Source organism: Platalea leucorodia (assembly GCF_965183815.1).
Source record: "Platalea leucorodia genome assembly, chromosome: 3".
Taxonomy (NCBI): Eukaryota; Metazoa; Chordata; class Aves; order Pelecaniformes; family Threskiornithidae; genus Platalea; species Platalea leucorodia.
The window spans coordinates 6,008,698-6,036,008 of record NC_138825.1 but is presented as its reverse complement, the minus strand read 5'-3'; the positions used below and the strand labels follow the sequence as shown (position 1 = coordinate 6,036,008).

Below are 27,311 nucleotides of genomic sequence, written 5' to 3'. Positions count from 1 at the left end.
GACAGAAACTGGACCCGAGACTACTCATTCAGAGGTTAAAAAACTCTCAATTTTAGGTTTGATCTGTTCTGTTTGGAGTTCTTTTTAAGAGAGATTAATCATTAGCAGTTAAAAAAATGAAAAGTGATATTTCCCTCCATTGTTTGTACGAAATGGTAAATACCATTGTTTAGACTGTACATTAAAGTCATTTGTATGTTTAATATCAGCACAAAAATAAAAATTGAGTCATAAGATACATGGGTTTCCCTTTTACACCATTTAGCTCGCAGTGCTAAACAAAGCCTGTTTCATTGCTACTTTTCTGGGTGCAGTAGATATTCTGGTTTTGTTTCTGAAGATACAAAAAACTCAAACACATGTGATGCTTTGAACTTTTGAAGGAATTCTGTGTTTTGCTGTCCTTTAATTTAGCTCTGAACAGTCACTACTGTGCTCCAACATACCTACCCCATCAACTCCAACAAATGTTTACCTACATGCTGCTCTACCCTATTATTCAGCAATTGTGCAACAATGCTTTAATTTACCAAACCCCTGGGAGCTGTTGTTAACATTTCCCATAACTCTGCAGAAGAATGCAAATTTATACACTTGAAATACACTATGGGAAAACACTGTACTGAGAAAGGGCTGAACAGCCATTTATGTAGCTGCAGTGGATTGGATGTGGTTGGTAAAGACAAGAGAGAAGAATCCATTCACGATGAAAAGCACATTATCCATGACAATGCTGGGAACTAGTTCCAGTAGCACCAGCCTAATGGTAACCTAGAATGAGCTATTAATTAGTTTTAATTTCTGCATCCAGTATGCCTAAGATAGGCACAGCTAGTGAAATCCTGGCATCCCAAACTGGAAGAACAACGTTCCCATTCATGTTAAGAAGATCAGGATTTTCATCTGTTGCTACAGTAGCAAATAAATACAGTATTTGCTTCTTCACTCTTGAGTGTGGTCTCAGTAACAGCAGAATAGGGAAGAAAAGAAGTGGCCACACCATTTGCTTAGTTCAACAGCGTGTAGAAACTTCTAGCTTGCTTAGCTTTTGTATTAGGACTCATTAGAGAAGCCACAGGGAAAGAACTTCTCTTTCTCCTTTTGCACAGGCATGGAGAGCAACAAAATCTCATTCTCCACAAGCCTCTGCCTAACAAAAAGGCCTGATAGAGCTTCCTCAATTTGTAGTGTTTTCTGTTACAGGGCAGATCCAGGGTTCTGTTAAACAAAAGCTGAGTATAATTATTTCTTATCAAACAAACCACGTGGAGAAAATAATAGCAAGACTAGCTGCAACCATACTAAATTCAGAATAAGATTCTGAGATACATTTCTTTATATCTTCTAAGAAATGGAAATATTAATTTGGCATGTTAAAATTCACACAAACCCTTGACCCATTGCTCTTCTGCCAACGACCATGTTCTACCATATTTTTTCTTGTCGTATTAGCTTTCTGGTTGGTAAATAAAACTTTGCCACCTTTTGAAATTACTCAGTACAATAAGGACAGTGAGAAGACCAGCTCTTGCCTGCCTAAAAAAATTAACTAATTGTTCAGCCAATAAGAATCATCACTGGGACTGACACATCATCATACCAGAGTACTCTTATGATGCTCTGCTTTCCTAGCTTTCTTTTAATGCAACTGGGATGCAAACAGGAAAGCTGAGAGCAAGAATACTTCAAACAAGACGGTTCCTGCAACAAGACGTTCCAGAAATGCAAGAGTACATGGTGGTACCAGCAGAGATCTAACTTCACTGTGCTAACTACTCTGCTGACAGATGGAGGGGCACATTTCTTTGAAGAATTCTTAAGTGGTGGAAAAATGGTGTACGAGGTGATACGAGCAATCCAAAATCAGTCACTGAACAAAACTGACCTATTCCTGCATTGCAGATCAATGCTGTCTCTACTGGACCTGTCAGTCGATAGATTTACAGGGGACTACAAGATGAGAGCAAAAGCACAGTAGTACAAGAGATGAACATGCTTACAGGGACACGTATATATGAGATACTTAAGCACCAAAATAAAGTATTACTTGTAAAACAACAACCAAAACACTGATGCTATCAAAAGCTGTGCAGGCTACACAATCTGCCACAGGAGGTGCAAGACTTTGTGAAAAGACCCCATCACATCAACAGTTTTGCCAACCAAATTAAATAAATGGAAGTGAAACATGAGAGAGAAGAGTCAAAAAAAAGCGAAACCGAAACAAAAACAACAACAAAACCACCACAACAAAAATCTATATGACTTCTCTCTTAAAGCCTATTAATGCAACTAGAAAAACCAATCCCGCTGATTTTAGCGGGCTATATAGCAAACTCATGGATAACAAATCTTCTTTATATTTCACATCAGAGGAGATTCAACTGGTACAAAATGTTATAGTGCCTGTGAAGATTCCTGGCTGGAAAGCTGTCCAGGGATTAGAACAATTAAAAGACTACTCAGGCTCTGCCCCTTAAATCTGCTTCTACTCCAATAAAACCATTGGATTTTTTCTTTCAACTGCAAGAAGGATTTGGCCTTAAATTACAATAGTCTGATAGCTAAATTTACAGAACTAGCAATACCCTGAAAATACAGAACCTCAGAGAGAAAAGAGAGCTCAGGAAAAAAATAAACCTTATGGGATTATCAATTAAGATATTTTAGCTTCCAAACTTAAAATAAATGGAAAATATGCCATATGAACCTCTGCAGATATTAAATCATTTTATTTTTATTATATTGAGACCCATAATTGCACCTGGAAGGAAGGAAAAACTGGATCACTTTGTCCCCATTGGTCTAAAAGCACAAGTACCATCAAGAGACATACCTGACTCACTGGCAGTGAGCAGCGATGAGACCTGCATTAGCAAGCTTCACATCAAAAAAAATAATTAGGACAGTCAGAAGAATTTCAGAGGATTTAATTGTTCATATAGGTATGAAATAAAATCCACACTGTTTTGAAGCTTTAATGAAATAATACTCATGTAAGGAGTGCTGCATCTAGCCAATTGTAAATACTGCCATGTATTTCACTACATATGCTAAATAAACCTACTTTTGGACCCTAACTTTATCTTCTGTCATGTGCCTGATATTTAAAACTTAGGATTTGTTTTGGAAAATTTGTTTTGGACTGTACAACACAGTTTATAGGTAGGCTACAAAAACCAGAATCCTTTATTGAATCACGTGTGCATGCATTTTACCAGACAAGTGTGACGAATTTGCATTTATCCCTTCCGCCCAGGATTATGTGTGTTTGCATAGAAATAATCTTCTAAGTAAAAACAGGACTGGCTTGACTGGAATTAATAATGTCCCCTCAGAGAACTGAGGTGTTTATGCTGAAGAAGAGAAATTTGCCTATGGAGACAACTTATGTATGAACAGCAAGCAGAGACTAAAGGTCTCTGCACTCAGTGTTAAGCATGTATCATAATTGACAATGAAAAAATAAAGAAATACCAAAACAGAAAAATATTTACAGGAGGACATAATCAAGATTCAAGTTTAAGCCTACTGACAGATTGCTCCCATCCTGCTCTTTATTTACACAGTCGTCAATTGCACCAGAATGCAGTTAATACAGAAATGTATCCACGAGAAAGGCCTTGCTAGTACTGCTTTTTGAAAATTTGTTATAAAGGAATGTTCTTATAACAGACATTTTCTGAAGGTAGTCTTGCTATAACCCTAATGGCTGCACGAAGCAAAACAATACCTTCAGTAAACCAGAAGCCAGCAGCTTTCCTAATGCAGCTTATAAAATCAGCGTACGCAAATTTCTCACAACCCTCTATTTCAATTTCCATCCATGTCAATATTCCTTGTTTACAGCTCTTCTAAAAAGACTAATAAACCATCTGCATCTCTGTTGAAGTAAAGCTTACAGAAAACACTTCACTGAAAAAAGGAGAATATTTTAAACTAAAACATGTATAATTAAAAATGTTTCTACACTCAAAAAAAATGGAGATGAGTAAATCTGAGCTATTTATTTCATTGCCTTTTCTGACTTTTTCAAAGTATGTGAGAAAACACGCATACCTGATACAGCCAGACTTTTAAGTGGAACTGACACAGCGCAGAAAACATTTTGTTTACCAGAGATGTTTATAATTCAATTTGGAGACATTTGCAAATGTTACCTTTCAGCCTGCCCTCTTAATGGGTTCTTTAACAACTCAGTAGATGCACAGTAACCGTGGGTATATTAGGATAATCAGTCTCAGGAGTAAATTATACCATCTAGCCTTTTACTAATGTTTTAACCTCAAAATCACAAAAAGAGCTGTTTCAAGCAACACAGACCTTCTGGTTCAAAGGAAATCTGTCTGGTGGACATGTTACATAAGTGAGAAAATCCAGTGTCAAATAATTTCTAAGTAATTATATCCTGAAGATTTGTTCTTATGTTTGGAAAACTTCTGGACGGCTTAGCTACTCGAATCTTTAGAGTGCAGTTCAGATATGCAATATCCCTCAAAGGAAACAAGGGAAGTTCTATCTGACAGGTAAAAAGCAAAATTAAAATGTAGTTTCCTTTAAAATTCTAAGTTTGGGGTTTTTTTTAATAACTTTTAATATTTTTTTAACAGGTTATTATTTTAAACGACTTCAGCACATTCCCTTTAGCAAAAGGAAAGTCTATTAGACTATACTGTCAAATTCCAAATAAAACATATAGACATTTCCAAATGTCAAAACATGGTCTCTTTTGCAACCCTGAGCTCCTTAAAAAAAAGATACTGACTTCGCAGTAAAGTGGAACAAAATGCTTTTAAAAAGAACTCTTAAAAAAAAAAAAGAAAACAACGCACTGAAAAAAAACACACAAAAACCACCACACCACAAAAAACCCACCAAAACAAAACAAAAAACCACACCCAACATTTCAAGATCCTCAAGTCACTAAGAAAATTCAGGTACAAACTTCAAAAGCTGGAGAGAAGAAAGATTTCTTTTTTCACCTTTCTGTAAAGTGTCAAAATGTAATATTAATTCTTCCTGTTCTAAGAAAATCTAAAGAGGACTACCAAGCTATTAAACCTTCCAGTGGATCATTTGTGGTATGAGTTATTAGCATAATTGGGGGCACACTTTATTCTGACCTTTGCAAAACTTTCATTTCCCAAATGTGATAGATACAAAGTGCTTTTATAATACCAATAATGATTATTTCCTATGGGAAACTGCCAATTATAAGTTGGTGAAAAACGCTATACCGGATGTACGTTGAGAAAATGAACACACCTACCAACAGTCAGACTAATTAAAGCCATTCTTCAAATATTAATAAAGCTTTTCACTTCCATTAAATATAACCTGTACATTTTAGTTCAATTGCATCTTTGTCAGGTCATTCATTCAACAATAATAAATGTTTGATTAGTGTTTAAATACAGCATTTATGCTGAACGTTCACCTTTCCCTGGCAGTAAACCAACAAATGTGAGAAGCTCTTTTAACATTTAACCACTTGACTCAAGTTCATATTGTTTATATCAAGTCTGGCATCGCATCAGCTGCCAGCAAAAAAAAAAAACCTCAGACACAGAAACAAACTCCTTGTCTTCTGGACACAAGTCTTAAAAAAAAAAAGAAAAAAAAAAAAAGGCACAGCAAGGATCACATGCAAGGATAAGCAATAAACTGTCAAACAGCATGTGTTTTGGTTTTATAATATTGACTTACTGACTCCAGTGCATTCTGCTGAGGTCACAAGTACAACAGGTAGTAGATTCAATAGCATCCTTTCCTGCTCTTCTGTCACCTGCTGTCTTGTATAACCTGCTGCCAAGATTCAGTAGCTAATGTGCACCAGCAAGAAAAGAAGGGATAGCGAGGATACAGCCAGACAAAACTCCTGAACACGCTAACTTGACAGAGGACAAGACAACCACCTTCCCACCAACACACCCTCAACTACCCAGTGTGCCCAGCTCTACTATGTGCGCATTTGACATGCCAGAGGAGGAGTGCGTTTTACCAACACCAGCCTCAGGCAGCTAGCTTGCAAAGCATCTTTTACAGCAGTAAAACCATATCAAACAGAAACAGGGAAGCCTCCCAGGAAATACAGTCTTGGAAGATATGGCGAACTCAATCTCTTCACAGGTAGCCCTGGCTTTTTAAAGCTCTCCCTGCATCCCACTGGATGAACAGATAGAGTTGGTAGGCTGCAGAATCATACTAGAGAGTAGAAGAGTAAAATAAACTCCATTAAGGAATACTCAGGACACAACCATGTGCTCACACAGCACAGAATGGGCTCCAGCTCTTACTGATTAGCCATTCTGTACGGTGTCGCTTTAGGTATATTACCTCATATTTAAAAGGCATTTGCTGTAATGTCTTTGCTTTAGTCATAATAATTTTTGAAGTAAGTTCTTAGGGTCTGATTCCCATTTATGCTCTTGACAATTTGCAAACCTTCACAAGATGAAACAGACATTAAAGTGAACGTAAAAATATTTTACTACATTTTTACAGCATCTGTAGATTAACGCAGAAAAGTAGAGTATTAAAATAATGACAAATCTGATTCCAAATCCTATGTGACAATAGAAAACACTATCGAAAATAGAAAAAATAGAAAAAAGCCAATTAGTTTTCAGGCAGATGCACCCAAGTGACTTGCAGACAGGCTTGTATGCCTAAATGTTTTTCTGTTTTTCCCCCCACAAAATACAACTATGTTATTTGGTCTGATAAAAGACACTATGTCTAATTAAAGATCTCACCTTGCTTAGTTCCAACAAAGCCACAGCCAAATACCATGCCGATGTCTGATATGAATCCTTCAGAGTTAATGCAGGCAGAACTGCTTTTTAAAAGGAAAGATGGGCACCAGCTTCAAATTCAGCAAACTCAAGTTCCGATTCATCTGAACCAAAAACTTCCCTTATTATAACTCAGGTATTACAGAATATTTGATCTGCCTTTCAGAGGGGGAATGAAATGGCTTAGTGGACTACATGTATCATTCAACATGTGCAAAAACACACCTTACTAGGCAAAATTTAAAAACTCATTTACTTCGTTTTCACAGAGAAAGGTTCAGAAATAACTTGAACAGAATAACCAAGTATTAATGTGAGGCAGACATGCATGACCATCTTGCTGGAAAGGACCTACTGAATTCATAAAGCCTGCTGCTCAGCCTAGGTGAATTCAAATGAAATGCAAGCCACAAATATTTTTAATAGCTAGGTTAACCAGCTTTTCTCCTCCCATAAGATCTCTAAAGAAGGGAGGATGGGGTTGCTTTCTCAAGGCTCAGCAGGAACAAAATGACTGAATTTTTGTCAGACTGAGCAACCCACTTGCGCACAAATAGGAGCTGGATATACACATCGGACCATCTAGATCTGATTTAATGAGGTAAGTGAAGTACTGCTTCCTTTGTATGAGAAGACTCTGATCGTCAGGCCATTTATAAAAAACGCTCACTGCAAAACAAGTATAACTGGCCAAAGTCTTCCAAATATACAAATGCCTGAGAAAAGGACTCTGCAGATCTTGAAAAAGCAGTCTATATATCAGCACAAGAATTACTTGTAACATCTACAGCAGTGCTCCCAACTGCTAACCCAGACTGCAAAAGATCTCATAATGATTTGGTTTACAATCCAGATTTTCAGTCTGGTACAGATCAAACAGCAATAAGTGCAGTTACGAAATCTAAGTAGATTTACTCACTGCTTTTCACTGTAATGTTTAACAAGTCTTATTAATTTTGAAAAGAAGAAACAACAGTTAAAAATATAAACAACTGAAAAATGGAATGTGTGTCGTTAAGCAATAAACAACATTCCATATTTCTCTGTCATTCCCCTTTGTTTTACAGAAAATAACTAGAGAGCAGTCTTCTTCACTCTACATACTGTAACTTTCAAAACTTGGCAAAGAAACTCTAACACATTATGTTTCGGATCCAATAACTCAATACGTGCTTCAAAGACCTGGCAGCGATTCGTTTGGGAGTTATTTCCTACTTTTCTGGCTTATGCAACCTGTCATGTTTGGAAAATTTACACTTAGTAGATTAAGAGGATGTACACAGAGAAAGAAGAAATCGTAATAACCACAATAATTATAAATGAAGTTTTGAATTCAAATTTGATTTGCCACATAGATATTCCCGTTGCCTGCAAGAAATCATTCTGATGCGGAACAGCACATGCCATCTTCTCAGATTCCAGTTTTCACAGGTACTGCGATCAAAAAGGATTTGTTTAGGTGAACAGCTGCCAATAGGGCAGGCTCTCACACACACACACTCCGTGTTCTCTAATGCAAGACTTATTTTAAGAGCAACAAAATTACAACAGATAAGATATGAACACTAGAACAAAAGCAGGTTCTGGGACAGCCACTGGATGATGTGGAGTTTTGCCTTTGATTAGAATCTGTTTACTTAAACACTCAACCAAGCATTGCTCCTCTAAACCAGACCACAAACGTAATTAGAGAAAACAGCCCTCTGAAATTTTCCATAGTTTGGGGGTTTAGAGAAGTTGAAAATACTGGAAGGAAAGAGAAAAAATCCTTTCCAAATACAATGCATTTTCTGGCAGTAATTCAGTAATTTTCTTTTTGGCTTCACCAGAAAACAATAAGAGCTAAAGATGAATGCACTATTCATGGGCCGTAAGAAGACACATCAGTTTAAAAGAAACTATCTACTGGGCAAATACTCTTGCTGTATCAATAGTAGAGCTTGGCAGATAGTTTCGATGGGAGATGAGAGTCAGAAATGAATAAAACATTGTCCAAACTCAGCTGTGCACATGACCTCGTGCTTTCTTCCCCACCACATATGTATTTCCTGTATCTGACAGTTTTATTATTACATTCCCCACTTTTTGTCTTGCTTCATTTATTTCACAGCTCTCCCCATACCTTCCAGACTGTTCTGCTTATTCTTTCACTTTACACTTCTCTTTTTCATACACTTGGCCTGAGTTGAAGTCAGCGGCAAAAATCCCACTGACCTGTCTGCAAAGGAATCCCTTGGGAACATGGGAATGTCACTCACCATCTCTGCCTCTGCTACCACTGCTCTTCAGCTTTCACACTGAGTCATGCCATCTGAGTTTGAGAAACTAGAAAGGGAATAGTTTCCTCCACTCCTTTCTAAACCCCTCTTTCCATTTCCAGACATGTACTCCTGCTGGTTAGTTAGAGCAAACTCTTGTCTGCTGGTTTCCTCCTGGAGCCAATTTAATTCACTACAAAGGAAGAAAGCAACCCAGAAAAAAAAAAAAAAACCACACCAAGGGGGGAGAGGGGAAACCACAAAGAACCAAATATGTCTTAGTGAGGCTGAGCCTGCACAGAACAAAATGGTCTGCAAAAACTCCACTTTCTCCAGGTTTTATTGAGGCCTAAAACATGAGCTGTCATTTTGTGCCTCACATTTTCTAACCAGTTCTTCCTACGTTATCCACTTTTGCATACAAGACCAGGTCTTTGCACGTTTTAAAAGAACAAGGTTCTAACTTTGGGCAATGATGAAATATAAATTCTGAATAAAATAACACTATAGCTTAGTTCCTTATATAACACTCCCATACATTTTCAAAAAACAGCAAATAGTCTTTCCTTCCTGGGGAGTGGCAGATAAATCTTAAGGGGAAAGTTTTACAAGGCAGTCACTTAAAGAAATACCCAAACAAAAGAAAACCACCTTCCTCAGCCGAAGACAACTCATATCATAAATAACCAAAATATACAGGAGCCAAGATTAGTTTCCTCCCTTTTTCTGCTTTAGAATGTCTGAAGATTCAGGCGCGGTTTAAGACAGACCTACCATGGAAACGATGGAGTATATTCAGCTCTCATCTCAGAGACATGAACTATTTGAGGCAGTAGTCTGGTAAACTTCAAGAATCCACTCCTGAAGTCCACCAGTCACTCATTCTTTCCCCAGTAACTTCTGTTCTGCCAGCACAAATGAAATGCAATTCAGCTGAAAAAGAACCTTTTAAAATTTTATTTGGCAGGTCTACTTTTCAGCCAGATCAGTTACCTGATTCACTAGTTACTTACACAGGCTTTTGGTGTGAACAAGCATCCAGGGACAAGAAATTAGAGGCTGGGAGTGAGACTGGGGACTACTTTCTGTATCAGAAGTGCCACTTTAAATGTACATGAAACTACAGAGAACCTGACAATGAAGACAATAACTACTGCCATAAATTATCTGTATGCTTTTGTTATCACTTGCTTTTAACTCCCAGAGCTCTCCATTCTCTCTGAGCCATCAACCTTTCTCGGTCTGAGACCTTCGCCAGTACATACTTCCTGCTCCTTCCATGCTCACCTTTCTCACCAAAAAGGTCTACCCGTCGGCTCAATTTTGCTGCAATTAAACAGAACAGTCTTTCAGAGGAAAGTATGAAGACTACATGGTCACAAACAGCAGGGAATGTTTGGAAGACAATGCTTCATCTGGATGCAGTAAGCTTCATTTATTTTTCTTTTGCCTCTCTATTTTTGTTTTATACTGTTGACTCCAAGTTTTAATGACTGAAGATATTTTAAGCATTCCTGACCTAGAAATGTGCAAAGAATAAGAGAACTTTTATTAAAAAAACATTGTCCATCTGAAGAGAAACTCACTGTATACTCCACCTAAGTAAGCTGTGCATGTTGCTTATGAACAGCAGAAAACTTGTCAGACCTAAAAGAACTCAATTTCCAGAAGCCAGAAATAACATGCATGAAGAATCAGATAGGCTGTAGCATTCATGGCCAAAATAGATGCTACAGAGCAAAATGCAGCTCAGGTGGAAAATACCCACACAAAACATCTTAATTGCTGTGCTTATCAGGGACAATACGAAGATACACGGTGGAGACACAGCCTAAAGCTAGCATTAAAAAACTCTTTATTTTCACAATAGCAAACTGAGCAAATTGCACTGGTCTCTAAGAAGAGGGCAAGTTCTCTTCTTTATTCTCCCTTTTAAAGTGTCAGTTCCATTTTGGGAGCAGTTATCATGCCCCATATAATGACCAGGAAGCAAATACTTTAGGTCTAAAATCCATCCTCAATTATGATATGCTGAGCGGGTGTGACAATGGAGTTAGTGTAGATCCACACTGGAGCAAGGAAAACAAGTGCAAAATATTTCTGTGATGTAGCAGAAAGATTACACAGAGAGAAGTTCATCGGAGTTTGGTCTTTTCAAGTAAAGCAAGTAAGCAGTGTTACATTAGAAATTACAGTAGATAATTCTGACAAGTCTGTTGGTGTGAGCAGCACCACATTAACGGGGTTTGTGTTTGCACTTGCAGTACTTTCACAGCTACAAGAAGATGTGTGTGGCTATATGGCCCTATTTTGGAGGCCCTAGAAATGTGAAGAACTTAGTCACGCAAATCTACCAAGAGTTCCCTCAACCCTTAAAGCAAAAACAGTAGTTGCTTCAGCTATAAAGATCACAGCAGACATATTCTGTTAAGATTCAATACTCTCCAGAACCTAGGTTTTAGAAGAGCCAGTAGTGAGCCTCCTATTTTGTAATCACAAAGGGAAGGAAAAACTTGAGCAATGGTATGATTAAGTGTTAATAATCTTCTTGAATATAAGACAAAGTTGCATCATTTCACTCCTACCGTATATCAACCTTGAGCTTCAACTGCTCTGCCCTTTGCCCCCACCCTGCCAGGGTCCATCAGAGCACACAGACCCCTTGATGAACAGATGTCAATCTGGAATATACAGCAGGGTGGACAAACACCATTTAGGTGCCCTGGAAGGACACAGTTGAGAGTATCTCTCTTCAAGCCTGTTTCATTACCTAGAGCTGTAAGAACTGCTACCCTGAAGGAATCTGCCAGTACCCTGATATTCTCCTTAATGAAACTATAAAAGTAAGATAAATAGGAAGAGTACTTCTTTTTAATATAAAAACTAAATACAGACTGCACAGCTGCAGAACATACAGAAACAGGTAAAGAGAAACAAAAGAAAGTCATACACGCAGATAAATACACCTAACACACTAGCTCCTAGTATTCCTGCCCTCCTTTTGCGATTCTAGCCAGTAGTCTATTAGATGCTCATAAACTCCGGGCTGAGGATGCAGTTACTCAATAACATCTTTAAACCTCATCAATGGACAGCGTTGTAGTAGTGGGAATCTTTAATTTCTTTTACAGATCAACATATCTTTGGCGATTGCTCTAATTTGCATTTCTCCCTTCACCTTCAGTCAGTCAGGAAGGCATTTCAACTTTTTCAGGGCAGAGGGGAGTCAGACAGCAGTTGGAGAAAAACATTAGCGTTCCTTCATCATAATCCGATTCAACTATTGCCTGCCTACAGGATAAAGAGAGTCAACCAGTGACTGCTCCAGTGTGCTGCTGAATCCTGAACAGAATTATTAGCAGACTCTCTTTTCCACAAGGCTAGGCTGTACTCAAATCAGAGACTGAGACCTTTCCTCATATTTTTAATGTAAATTACTTCTTTTTTTTAATGACAAAGTACACAATCATGTAAATAGGATTAACACAGGCAGCACATAACTGGCTCTTATTGAACACAAGATACAGTGATGACTAAGAATCCCTTTGGGGTTGGTAATGAGGCTGGGGTGAATGCTGCTCTTAGCTCCTCATCCGAGAGATACAGTGGTACACGAGTACCCACACAAGAGCACAGGTAATTTCATCAAAAATATACATGCCAAATAATCTGACTCTATCCTTTAATTTACAAAAACAATCTGCAACTCTAACTTGTAAAAATACCACAGGGATCTTATTTCACCTCCATAAAAATCAACTAAAAAGTGGTGATGAATAAAATCAATGAGGTAACTGTGATAATCAGTACATTGTTTTAATTATTATTCCAGTCAGGAATGCCCAGCGAACATTACGTGCAGCTTCACATTATAGACTTTGACAGGGAGTCAGCACTCCTTCCTTCCAACGTGTTAGAAACCATAGCTGATTAAAAAAATTTTCTTTGGCTAGTTCTCTCTTCAGCTCAATCTCTTTCCGAGTAGGAAAGGGGTCAAAGTTCCTATAGTTCCTGATGGCATTAAAGGGAGCATGATTATAGGTAATGATGTGTTATGATAAAGGCAACATCTCCCATTTGCACACCCCCGTCCTCCCACCACTATGTAAACAGAATAAACCTGTAAGGACACACTGGCTGACCTCATCTCCTGAAGAAATACTGTCTAGAATCACACCATAATGAAACGGACAATAATGCATGATGGTCTCACTTAACCTTCAATAATACGATGTTTTGGCATGCTTGCTACCCAAAAAACCTCTGTGTAACTAGTATTAACTACAGTACGCTGCTCACAGACCCTAAAACTGTCTGTACAAATGGTGACTGCCTGGGGCTATTCTTGTTTTGTTTTTGTTTTGTTATTGAGCCAAATTCTCTTCGTATTTATTCGATGTAAATTCAAAAGTTCTGGAATTTGCTTTTCCTTTGTTCTAAAAGTTTTTGAAGTCTTTGACTTTCAAGATATTGTGCAAAACCTACAGCATATCCTTATGCTATGTTTAAACGGTTAAAAAAGGGTCCAAGTGGAAAATGAAAAGCAACATCCCTACTTCCTTCACCTAACTCCATACGTAGTGGCTTTTCCCTCTATTACATAGAGTGTTGTTTTGAAAGCATGCAAGATGCTCAAATGCAATAGCTACTGAAGGTAAACTGATTCATCCCCTACTACAAAAATTTCAGTAGAAAGAGCAGTGAATGAAGTTCTACGCTCTACTTGCATGTGCAGTGCTCTGCCATCAAAGAACTCATTTAAGCTAAACTGAACGGCTTGCCCAACAGGGCAAGGTTGAGGTCTCACTCAGGATTACTGAGGAACTAGCATTTGCCTCAACAACCCTTTTGGGCCTGCTCAAGGCCTGGATGCTGAAGCAAGTGGAATTTTGTGACAATTTGGTGCTTCTGGAGGTGCTTCTTTCTTTCATTTGGTGCTTCTGAAAGTAGCTTTCAGACAGCAGAAGCAAACAGGGTAAGAACCCTTGATGCCAGTGGGATACATAAAACTACACTCAGACTAGGAGTACATATGAAGTGAACGTAAGTTTGTGTGCAAGTGACCCAACCCTGAATATTAAAAAAAATAATTGTCTTTCACAAATTTGAGGTGAGAAGAATCTGCTGGAATCACAGAGACTTAAACTGCCTTTGCAGCTGTTTTAAGAGTGGCTCTATATTATCGCTGTACTTTAGTCAGGCCTGAGGTGGGAGGAAACAAAAGATCAGTTTCTTACTCGGAAGAATTACTTCCCAGAACATTAGGCTACTACAAAGAGATGAGGCCACTGAGGACCTCGAATACCCCCATCTGTCTATGTCACTGATCCTCACACACACACTTCTTTCTTAGTGTCAGGGTATGTGGTTTTCAGGAGAGCACAGCATACTCTGAATTTGCAGTTATAACCTAAATTTCTAATAACTTCTCTCCTCTCTTAAGCCCCAACTGTTCTTTTTTTTCAGAATACATTTCTCATTCTACTAATTCTACTAATATGGGCAGCACAACATGGAAACACTAAACTGTATTTTAAACCTGCAGTAAATAATCTAGTAAAAAACCCAAATTAAAATGTTAAAAGAACAGAAAAACACATACCTTTTGAAAATCAGAAATTACTCTGTAGAAATTTCCATTGTAGAGAATGTCTTCCTGTCCCTAAAAAAAGAAAAGCAAAAAAGAAAAGACTTAATTGTGCATAGTAATATTTAATTACCTAATAAAACCACAGTGAACTACTTCAAGACCTTCTTTTTCCCCCAGAAATAATTTCTCCTTATGGATCAGAATATGTACACTATAGCAAGCATAAAGATTGCACACTCAGTGAGTTTTTGTTTGAAGTTAATTTTATTTTGAAATTCCCTTCTGTCTTTGTTATCTAAGCATAAGCACCATAACTGCGGGTGAAAATAGCACGTGGCATCCATTCTTCCAAGCATTTAAAACTAGGAAGCAATCCTACAAAACAGAGACCAAGAATGGAGCAGTGTGTCAGGAGCAGAGCAAAAAAATGCATTTCATTCTGAGGTATATAATCAGGACTATTTCTCATCCCAGCTTTGGGTAAAAAGTAAATTACACCATCGTTGTTAGTGTTAAAACATACTTCCCCCATTGCTTTTGCCAACACTTTAGAAGGATGATAGCATCACCTAATTCACTGATGTCCACTACTTCTGTCTTTACCCCTTCTACTTCTGTGGGGAAGGGGTTGGCAGCACAGGGGCATTCGACACATCTGTGCTTCTGGGGAGCACAAGTGGGTAAAGGGGTTCACACCGTTCCCTCAGCTCCAGACATCAGGGCAGCGATAGGGTCACAGCAAACTCCTAGTGACATTCTAGGATTTTCATTTTCATCTTCTGCAATATACTCTGTGCGTGATAAAGCTGAGTACTTCGAAGAAAATCTGACCTCTTCCAAAGCCTCCTCTGAGGAAGCGCTTGCACAGATCCTGTGGCTGTCACACCTGTATCAATAATACCAACTGCTTTGCTGTTGTTACTTTTTTCCCACTTTTTTAAAATGCACAAAACCAACTGATTTCTATATCTAAGTCATTTGTATGAGAGCTTAAAATGGACATGAGCACAATAGCCACTCAACAAGCAAAGCAGCAGATTTACAGAAAACAGAACGAAAAGGACAAAAGAGTGTTCGAAAATGAAGTCAAATCCAAATTTAGATTAGAAATTGATGTATTGTAAGAGAAGATGTTTTAAAAGAAAAAACCAACTGTGCTCAGTATTGAAAATAATATGAAATTAACTGTAGCTCTTTCAAATGAAACTCTATAAAGAGCTCCTACACATTAGGACAGAAGCTGTAATTTTCTCTCTTTCATTAAGCTTCATCTTTTTTCCTTTAACATAAAATAAACTGAAGCCTAAAATTGAGAGCATTCACTACACACATACTCAGGATTAAATCTGACCTGATACCTTTTAAGTTTTATGAGGTACAGAAGAAGAGAAAGGAAAAAAAAAAAAAGCCTCAGCAAGATTAGAAACAGAGAGGTTCTAGCAAACAAGTGTCTCGGGCAAGAGAGGCCAGAGTGCGTTGTAGGTCTAGTGTTTGCCTTCAACACTTCACGGTGCATAAAACACCCCAAGTAGCGTACTAGAGGGACTAAGAACCACAGCAATCACAATTCCAGCAACGAGAGCAGTTAAAGAAAATAGTTTCTTGTTCTGTTTAATTCTCCCAAAGTTGCCAAAAACTTCTATTAAAACAGAAGTTTTTCCAAAACATAAACAGCAACTCTAAGAGGATGATGGCTAGGTACTTTGTTCTCATTAAATATTGACAGTGCGCTCTTCTAGTAAGAGACTACACAGTGCCTTTGTTTGATTTTTTTTTTTTTTTTTTTTTTTTTTTTTAATGCCTCAAACTCTCTCATTTTGCTAGTGCACTTTCAGGCTGGCCTCAGTAACTCATAATGACATGACAAAGTATCGCTGGGTCTCCACCACCTCACAACTGCACACAAAAATGTCCTTACACTTACTTCTGAGGTCAACTAAAGCCAATTTAATGCTAAAATAAACTCACTATTCAAAACATGTTTCTGTCAGAAAAACAAAGACATTACAAAAATATTTTCAAGCATACAAGCTACTCAGTCTGCAATGATAGATACACCTCAGATTTTTTTTTTTTCTCTTGCAGCTTGTGGTCAAATTTCAACATGGTTACATCAGCGTAAAATCCAGCACAGCTCCACTGAAATCAGTAGCATCATACCATACCTAATGCGCGTAACAGAAACGGAATCTGCTTCTTAACTGGTTTTAATCATTTACAGCTTTCTGGGAAAAATTGCCATTGGGCTCTGAAATTTCTCATGTTCCATGTAAACAGATGAGTACAATCTCATAAATTTAATGAAAAAAAATCAGTTTCTTTTTAGTTATGCAAATACCAAAAATCTTTTCCTTTTCACCAGTTAAGTATTTCTTCAGAAGCTTGTTTGTGTTCAAAATCTCCAATGGCCCTTTTAGCAAGACTGTAAATTCTTTGAGGGAAACACTTAGAGCCAGAGTCAAGTCTCAGTTACAGAGGCAGAAACACTGAGCAATCCGTAATGCACAGTAACCTAACTACTGACGGGGAAATGGACAGCAGCTGCAGCCTCAGGTTTATCCTTTGTTCCGCAGCTGGCTGTAAAGGCTAAAATAGAAAAACCCTATAATTTCCATTTCTCTCCTGTTCCAAAGAAATAAACAAATAAATAACTTTTTAAAAGAGGTAAATAAGCTGTCTTAAGTACCTTGATACCAACTTTTTGCAAAGGATCATTAATTTTATGTTCCTCACTTCCTGAACGCCTAACCAGACAGACACCACAGGATCTCAGTTGCAACTAAACACCTAACCAGGTGTTGAGGCATCAAATTCTGAAGTGTCCAATGTTCATCATTGGCCATAACACAAATTTCTTAACTGTTGTTCAGCAAAGCAAGACTTGTTTCTTGACTAGTCACCTGAACATTTCTGTCACCTTAAATATACCATATGGGTTGCCTCCCTCCCTGTCTCTCTTCATGTGACTTAACCCCCTAGTAACCTACTAGGAAAGGACTTAAGTTCTCAAAACCCCCAGCTAAATCACGATGATCCTTCAAAAGGATGGACAGCCTTCATCGAGACTCTGGTCTTATCAACAGATTTTTTTTTTTTTTTTTTTTCTTAAGCAGAAACAAGGTTTCATCAACAGGGATCTAACATACAAGTTTCTTTTTCACCTGTCATTCTCTGACATGATCAGGGAAAATTACCTGACAGGAACGCACTTCTAGAAATTTATAACTGTTTCCCATCTATGGACACTTGGCTAAGGAAGCAGTGCACTTCCTTGAGTTACCCACTAGGAGACTGAAACTTTAGAATTCCAATAAGGACCTTTTGCCTGATTCTAATTAAAAGTGAAGTACAAGTACCCAATTTAGAAAAGACCGTTAGAATCTTAATTTAAACATGACAGTTTTAGTCCATCAATATATCCTATTCTGAAACAGTCATTACCTACAAATCCTTCACTCATGTTGTGCCAGAAAGGAACATCAACCATGGTTTATCTGCTTACTGTTTCTAGACACACAATTTTTAACATTTTGCAGACCTAAATTCCCTACACACCAATCTGGACACGTAGTTTCTAAAAAGGTCCTTTCTTACTTTGTATTAGGATCTGGGAAAAAAAAAAAACCACACACACACGCAAAAAAAACACAAAATCCCACAAATACAAAAACCAAAAATACTGGAAAAAAAAAAAAAAAATCAGTCTCACTCTAACACTAGGTCTTTAATAGGATGATGCCAGCTGGTACACACTTGTGGGCAGGAAACCACCCTTACCAAAACAATGTTATGTCAGCCCCCTGCCTCCTAACAGCAGGCAGCAGAGTTGTGCACTGCCAGGTCCTGCCTTCAATGGGGCAAACTGTTCTAGCAAGGGCCGCGCTGTCAAATTGTTCATTCTCATGTGAAGCCTTTGGGAAACCTCAGCTCCTTCCTGGAGTGGAGCCTTGCCAGGGACATCAGTCTGTTGCTGGTGACACACTCTACACACAATTCGGTGGCTTCCTGCTCAAAGCATTACATAATTTGAGCCTCTGGCATATCTTTCTGGAACATTTCACATACTAATCCACAAGATCAGCAGCCTCTTCAGTTGCCAGATAACTCTGCACCTTTTCTTCACTGATACTGACCTGGATGGCACTGACTACGGGGCATATGGCTGGCTGTTCCCAAGTAAATAAAAACTGGACAGTATGATTCATGGACACGGACAAAAGAAGCAGCTAAATACACAATTAAACACAATTATTGGTCAGTAACTTCTGAAACAGTAAAGAAAAAACCCCAAACAACATTTCATCCATTTCTGCCAAAGGAACACCATGATGCAAATCACATTCATAAACCGCATGGTTTTATTAAGGACTGTTGACATTCAGCTTCACTGAATTAAGTCAGAAACTTATTAAAGAAAGAAAGTACACAACCTGCTGCTAGTGCCACAGACAATACACACTTAAGTCCTAGTCCTACATCCGACTCCAGACTTGCAGTCATGAGTCGAGAGTTCTCGACTCAGGATCAGGCTGCACATAGCTAAACTGAAAAGTAAAAGTACTTCTTGGTGTTTGCTGATCAAGATTCAGCACACTGAATTCCTGAAACAGGCAGACTATTTCCACAGAGACTGCAAATAATTTGGAGCCTAGAAATTATACTTTATGAAAAGCATATCAATCAAATAGTTAAGTACACTCTCCAAAATTATTTGGAAGTAATAAAATCTTTCAGACCCCTTCCTACAGTGAATGAATTATATTTATATGATAAAACCACATGATTTAAGCCAAGCCATAAACAGCAGCAGCATTTGTGCAATGTAAGAATAGTACCACAGACTCTCATCAGCGTGCAAATGTAATAGCCCTAAGAGACACAATCTGCAATTTGAGTCACAGAATTTCAGGGTGTCTTGGATGTAACTACAATATACTATCCTAAAGTTTCTGCAGGTAGTTTTACCTATGTTTTAGGAAGGTCACGTGTTTTTTTTTAGGCAGGGGGAAAGTACTCTATTTTTACAGTCACCTATAGTAATTGTCTGGAACCAAAATTATTGTGCTGTAGTTTAAGAGGTTTTCAATCTATGAAATTGCTCACTGCTGATGAAAGCATTAACAATCCAAGACTTCACTTACGGCATTACAAAGAATCCAGCTCAATTACGGGTAAATGCTTTTACTCTGCTTGGGCCAATGGAATTAATTATTTTCATAAAAAATTGCACTCCAACTAAGTGTAAAGTTTAGTGGCGTCTCACCGTATCCAAAGAAAACAGAAAGGAAGGGGCAATCCCAGACTCCAATGTGCAGCCTGGGCAGCCAGTGCAGGCACTGGGGAACACGCAGAGGTGAGAAGATGGGAAGAGGATGGATACTCCTTTCAGGCCAGCAAGCCACCAGCTGCCAGCACTTTAAATCACTAAGATAAAATGCAATCATCTAAGGTCTGCAGGGAATGCTCAGCATCATCACAGAAATCCTACTGCAGCTCAGTCATTCTTTTTTCGGATGTGCCCCGCATTCCAGAAACTGGGAGCTTGTTTCTTGTTGTTCATGTTTTGAAATGTATGCCAGCAAGTCCAACATAGCATGTTCTGATGTATGCTTTTGTTATCCTGATCCTTCATAACAGCAAGACAAAGGAATTAGGCAGCATTATTTCTCCCCTTGAATATTTACTGAGATAATTACATATCAGTTATAATACAAGGTACACCGCACAGTGCAAAATAACACAGAACGGGCATGCCATTTTATTCAAACCCCTTTGTCCTATAACACGTGGGAAGGTACATACCTGTTCATATCAAGTATGTTCCTCCAGGAAAGTTTAGTGAGAGCAAACTCTTCCAAATGTGCCAAACAGATGCACTCAGCTTTTTCGTACAGTCCCTTTTTTGGCAGTCATATTCAGTTATAATTTTTTTTTAACTATTTTACAAAACATTATTAATTACTAAAGCCATCTGTGCTCCTAGAGAACACTCCCTTCCATCCCTTCTTTCCTTCCTACTGGGCTGCACAGTGAAGATGCAGCAGTATATTTACAACCATTTTTATGCTAGCAGATGTTACACCACAACAAAACTGCTTTGCTGCAAGTTCAAGAAGAAAGTGGTGGGAAGAAGTTTACATAACCAGACATTATCAACCAAAGCAACAGAGGATGGCAAACCACAGGCCATAGACTCTTAATTCCTACAAATATCTCTTCCTCTTTCTCACTCTGCTTTCCAATTTGTTTTAATTCCATAGGAGAATCTGACTGGTAGTCACTTCATAATGCACTGCAAGGCCCAAATGCCAGCAGCTTTTCTCATCTCAACAAAATGCACAGAGTTGAAATTAAATTACAACTGGCTTAAACACACTTTTATTTTGCTTCTACCCACCTAAAACACATACCCCATTCAAAGTAAACATGTTTAGTCACTGAATAATATGAAGTATAAAAGAAGAACTTACACTGTAATAAAACAGAGATACATTTCAAAACAATTTTGATTACTATCTCTGAATCTGGCTGCAACCAGCTAGCTAGAAGTGGCATTATTGTGATGGAAATAGCATGGTATTTCAATGCAAGAAAGTAAATACATTCTACCAGATACTAGCACAGGAGTTGAAATCCACCCAAGAAAACCATTTGCATTATCAGTTTGCATTATCCTGCCATAACGTTTTGACACCGAGTTTAAACATTAAGCTGGAAGTACAATGCCTCTTTTTTAAAACTGATGCAATTTCTTGGGGCAAAATCTGATACGGCTAGCCAGATTTCCTGTCCACTAGTTTCTCCCAAACAAAAAAGTGGGAGACATCGCTTTATTTTTTTATTTGTCCAGTAAGCAGATCAAAGCATTACACATCTGCAGCAGAGGTTTACAGAGCGTCATTGTGCAAGCTTCCTGGGCCCCGTGCTACAGGCTTTATTGAAACAAATCTCTCACGATGGTAGCCAGTACTAGTCTGTGCTAGGTTGCCCAATGTAAAAACTTACACTTAAAAGGAAAGGCAATAACTTTGAAGTCCCACTTGGCCGAAAACTATTAAAACATGCAGCTTGAATTTTAAGGCTGATCTTTACCACATGTAATTAGAGTTGTTTCACACTTGCATTCTGTTGCCTATACACTAAAAATTACGTTCAGTTCTAGGCTCCTCCTATACTGGTGTTACAAATTCTTTGAGGGAAGGAGCATTTTTAACAATTATGTACAACGCCTAGAAAAAGCTTCCAGAACCACTATGAGATCACTAAGTGTTGTAAGACTGCAAAGTGTCAAATAGTTTTCAGCATAGCTGAAACAGCTTTCCAGATCTATGCGCTGTATATTAGATTGCAATTTCTGCCCAGTCTCTTCTATTTCTTTTCTCATCCAGCTATGCAGTTGAGTTTGTTCAGGGTTTGTTCTTTGCTGCCTTTCACAGAACTAAAAGAAAGAGGGAGGAAACAGAAACAACACAACCCATGTAAATTAGTTTTAAAACTGACAGAGATGTTCAGTGGTAGGCCTGATATCTGCAGCTATTTCAGTTCATTGAAAAAACCCTATTTTTTTTATACATATATATGGTTTTGACTTGAGAGTGTCCCTTTAAGCAAGCTTTGCTGATTCAGACTATCACAACACAGTTGCCAAAAAAAAACCAAAACCCACCACACTCCTGAGTTATGCTCTGACTTAAAGGTTTACACAGGGAATCCTCATACCTAGAAATAACACTAAGCAGCACATTTACATTTTTGCTGGAAGACTGGTGTCAAAGATTATATGAAAAAAAGACTGCTTGATAAATATCCTGTATCAGACTATACTTCTAAAACTGAAAAGAACGGAACTTTGCTACTGCTGGGCTATAAATCAAAACTGGATCTGTTCCTTAACAAAGGTATTAAAAACAATGGCCTCTAATACTGCATGACAAGTTAATATAAGCAGTATGAGCAATGCCTTGCTCTATACATTAAGCTGCACTCCTGGGAGTTTGTCCTGGTATAGTATGTCCATGCCCCTGATTTGCTACATTTTGATTTGCAAGTCAAGGTCAAGAAGTAATTTACCAGAATCCCTGTTGCTAACACATACGCTGCAGGCTTCTGTAAAGCCCTCTTATCATGCTAAAAAAGTCTCAAGAATTGGAATATAAAAAGATACAAAATTGTCATAATCATTCTTAAAGCTGTTTTACACCTTTAGACACTTCGGCATGTTGAACTGAACAACATGGATGCCATTTCTTTTTCACTAGCATAAAATAGTGTGTCTATATATTCTAATTAAAAGCACCGTGTTGCAGTTTATTATCTCATCTGAGGTATCAGCGAATGGGTACCAATCAGGTTACAAAAAGAAAAAAAAAAAAAAATAAGGCTGCATTGCAATAAATGCTACAAAATAAATAATGCAAGGATAGTTCCTGCCCCAGAAACCTTGCAATTTAGGACATGAAGAACGAATTCTTAAGGGATCATACCAAACCTACCTAACATTCCTGAATTGACATTTACATTGTGCTGTACTTTAGTTCATACTTTAAGGGCTAAGCTGGAAGTATGCACATTGTACTGATGTGCACTGCTGAAGGCTGTTGTCTATCTCATTGTTCACGAGACAATGAGCCTTCATGTCAGGCATTATCATGACATTTAAGGTAGGTATTGAAAAAATACCATAATCAGAACACTGGGGGGGTGGGTGTTCACGTGTGTCCTGCTGTATTTAACCCAAGTCCTGGTTTAGGACAAAGAAACCTAATTTTAAAAGTCCACTACAGCCAGATATGCCTATGCCCAAAAGACACAGGGAGGGGGGGAGGGGGCTAGATAGTGGAATTTCCAAACCAATATCAAACAGCAAAGAAGGAGCTTTCAGGCTGGGTCCCTATTCCTCCTGTGTCACAAAAAGTACGTATTCTAACCCAGTAAAACACTACTACACTTACTACAGGATCAAATGTGTCCTCAGAGCCACTCCTTGCTCTGCTTAAACTGAGCTAAAAATTAATTTTCAAGAAATTATATCAGCCTCAATGCAGTCATCTACAATTCCAGCAATTTCTCTCATCCTGAAAAAGTGCAGTCTTTGACAGCTGATATCACAAACTAGAGGGCTTTTTTTTTTCCTGAAAAAGAGCATTTTTAGCAAGTACGTGTCAGCCTAATGCTACAGTCAGAAGCATCTGCATCTTGAGACAACTTTGTGGATATACACTTCACTTTGGAAGGAATAACGGGAGCCACCGTGGATGTATAGCCAATAGGATACTGTCAAATACAGTTCTGAAGTCAAATGAAGTATTGCACCTGCAAAACCTACAGACTGATTTAATCATACCTGAAGCGCTGAAGGGCTGGGTTTGTGCAGTTGCAGCGTGCTGTAGTCAGGTCAGTTTTATTTCTTGTAGGGGGCATACCTCCTGCCAAGTAACTCCTGACACTATTTAAAGTCTCGTTACCTTTCTTTTGTCAGGTGAAATTTCAAGACTGAAAAAAACAAAACAAACCCCAACAAAACAGAAGCTATTCAATTATCTGTCAGATAGAATAGCCTTTTTTTTTCTCCCTCCACTCCCTGTCTCTGCTTGGCTTCTGAGTGATATTAAGCAACTGCCAGCTTTTGAGGCAGTGAGTAGAGTGGTACAAAATAACAATAATCAACAACAACTATAGCAGTGTTCATAAAGAATGTCAAAACACTCTGCAGACAAGCATCACCCAGGCTTTATTAATACCTTGGAAGGTGACGATAAGATCTCTTCCTAAACATGGGAAGCCACAAGGAAGGGAAAAATTAAGTGACTTGCTCTAACTTTTGCAAGGCCAAAACATGGCCCAAATGGGAAAGCAATACTAGCAGCACTGAGCTAGGCATGATCTACGGAGCTACTCACCATATCGAGCCCAAACAAGAAAGATATAAGGCTGAAATAAACAGTAAAGTTTATATACCCTGCTTCTCATCAGTTCTTCAAAGAACGCCATCTCACCAATCCTTGTCTCATGGGCTTTGCTCAGACTGAGCTGCACTGAGAGCAGAACAAACCGCATCTCCAGTGATAGACTCCTCACACAGTAGTTTTTTCTATTACTATTTTCCCTTTTAACAATTAAAAGAATAGACCACTAAGTGGACACACACAATTTTGGCCTATGAATCTTGCTTGATAAAACTGCAGATGCATAAACGCAGTTGCAATAGTATTACAGTAAGAGAGAACAGATGAACTGCAACAGCCTTCCAAAAGGTGCCTTAGATGAGGCACAAAGTGATTTTGAGTTGAATACAAGGCTCAAATTGACTTAGGTTACATGCTCCTAACACCCACACTTTGCCAATAGACATCACTGAACATGGAGAGCCAACTTCTGTGAAAATTATGTTTCAGTCATTAAGAGATGTGCTAATTACCAGCTGAACTGAAGACTACTCAGCCAAGCAAAACATGCCCTGACAAAACCTTTAAGACAGTATTCTTTTGTTTCTAAAACCCAAAATGTGATGATAGCATGAAGAGGTGGAAGGAAAAAAGATTCATTTGCTCTCGGTCATCTTTAAATAAGAATTCCTTTACATGATTTAAAATTAACGGAGAAGTATTATTTTTTCTTCAGCTTCTGCAAAAAGAAGTATGTATACAGAAGCACCTACTTTTCAACTGAAATGATGAGTTGGCTTCTTAATAACTGAGGGATTCCATGTAATGGTTTACGAAATTAAGCAATATTACCAGAAAAGCAATTATCATTTAAGGTACCAACTACTTTCTAAGGAAGAGATGTACCTCACCTAACAAATACCACGGGTCTACAATTTTACAACTTTTACATATATAGCTTTACAGCTTTTAACATAACTAACAACTTACTCTGATAATTACTACCTCTAACAATTTGAAGAAATACTTCCACAGATCTTTCAGATGAACCAGGCAAAGCAACACTTTCGCAATCCAAGTTTTGGTTAAAATTTCAAATTACTCATGAAGGTCTTCATGAGTATTTAAATGCTGCTAAAGGCAGGGGTAATTCTTTTAGATATCATCAGCCTTTATTAAGGGAATAGAAAAAATTAAATAATTCAGAAACTCAGCCCACAAAAAGGCTAATGTAATTTTACATGACTGGAAAATCTCTCATATTTTGTTGTACTAAGACTGTGTTCTGTAAAGAAAACAATTCCATTTTTTTAAAAAAAGGAGACAATGAAAATTACATGAAAATACACAGAGAACATTCTAACACTAAATTACAGTGGGATGGAGCCAACTTCTTAAAACCATATAATGCAACGGTTTACACAGCAATGTAATTCCCTCTGCCATTTCTACCTGTGCATTTCAAAATCTGTTTTCCAGTTTCCAAAAGCCTTAATCGCCACATTGCTCAGCACCTGAATCATGCAAAACTACTCACCATATCAATCATCTGATGATTCAAAATTACCTGAAAAACTACCTGTATATCTTTCCATCTAATTTCAGATCAATTCAATAGATGTTTTTAACATACCAAGTATCTGATATAATCTGCGATTGTATCTTTGTTTTCACAATATTCATCTTCAGCTGTTCTACTGTGGGGAGGGGAGGTGGTTATACTAAATTAAAATGAGCAGTGTCTTTTCAAGGATAAATTAGAAATGAAAGCAGGATGAGATCAGTGAAGATTACAGGGCACTGTTTATTTAACTGAGTAAAACTAAATCAAATATATATAAATCAGAGCATGTATTTCTTGACAGATTGATTCAGTTGATTTAGTTTTGAAAATTGAAATATCACAAGGATCATTATTAAAAAAACACATCCTCAGCAATAAAGCTTACTTTTTTTTTTAGTAGTCTACTTCATGCCAATTCACAGCTACCCATGTAAGCATTGCTTTCACCTCGTGTTTTAAAATACAAGAAGCATTTACAAAATAAATGCGTTTGTATAGCAAAGAATTACTGCAAACATATACTTTTGATTTCCCCATATCTAGAAATGCATTTACATTACACAAGGCTTTTAGCTCACCGTGGGAAAGCTGTTAGAGAAACTAACACGCAGGGATCTGCACAAAACTTGGAGAGCATCATTTATCTACCTTTAAAAAAAACAACAAAGAAAAAAACAAAACCCTGAATAAATCAACTGGGAGACTGTCACCATAGCCAAAGACCAACACATTTTCTTTTTTCTCAGGCTGCAATTCAGTGAAGGGATCAGCACTGAAAATGAAGATGCAGCAGAGAAATGGTGATTAAGTTTTTATATGCGATCTGGACTACCAGATAAAGGTCTAAGTGAGCTGCGATTCCCCTATCCACACAGGGACTACAATTTTGCAGTACAGACTTCATTAATAAGAATCCTTCTAAATGAACTCAACCAGACTAGCAGAAATTAAGATTTATACCTTCCACACCAACTAAGCAAAAACATGCAATAGGAACAGCAGCATTCAACACTTCACCATAGTAATAATCACACAGCTCTCGAGAGAGATAAAAGCAAAATGCACAAGACTGATACTGCTGTTCCTTTTTCCTATCCATCTAAGCACCCATACATATTTACTACCAGCTCAGTCCAGAAAATTAAGCAATCATCAGCTATCTTTCTTTTCCAATGCAAAGGTAATTAACAGCTAAGTTCACATAACACACATTTGGGGTAC

The 27,311-nt window shown here is 37.9% G+C and overlaps 1 protein-coding gene across 2 annotated transcripts in view; it reads right to left on the bottom strand.

Moving 5' to 3' along the window:
• Window positions 1–27,311, bottom strand: part of PLCB4 (phospholipase C beta 4) — a 207,317-nt gene that overhangs the window by 171,651 nt on the left and 8,355 nt on the right. For both annotated transcript variants that reach the window (XM_082306164.1, XM_082306165.1), the window contains exon 2: window positions 14,655–14,714. The gene's annotated coding sequence lies outside the window, so the exon portion shown is untranslated. The remainder of the gene's footprint in view (window positions 1–14,654; window positions 14,715–27,311) is intronic.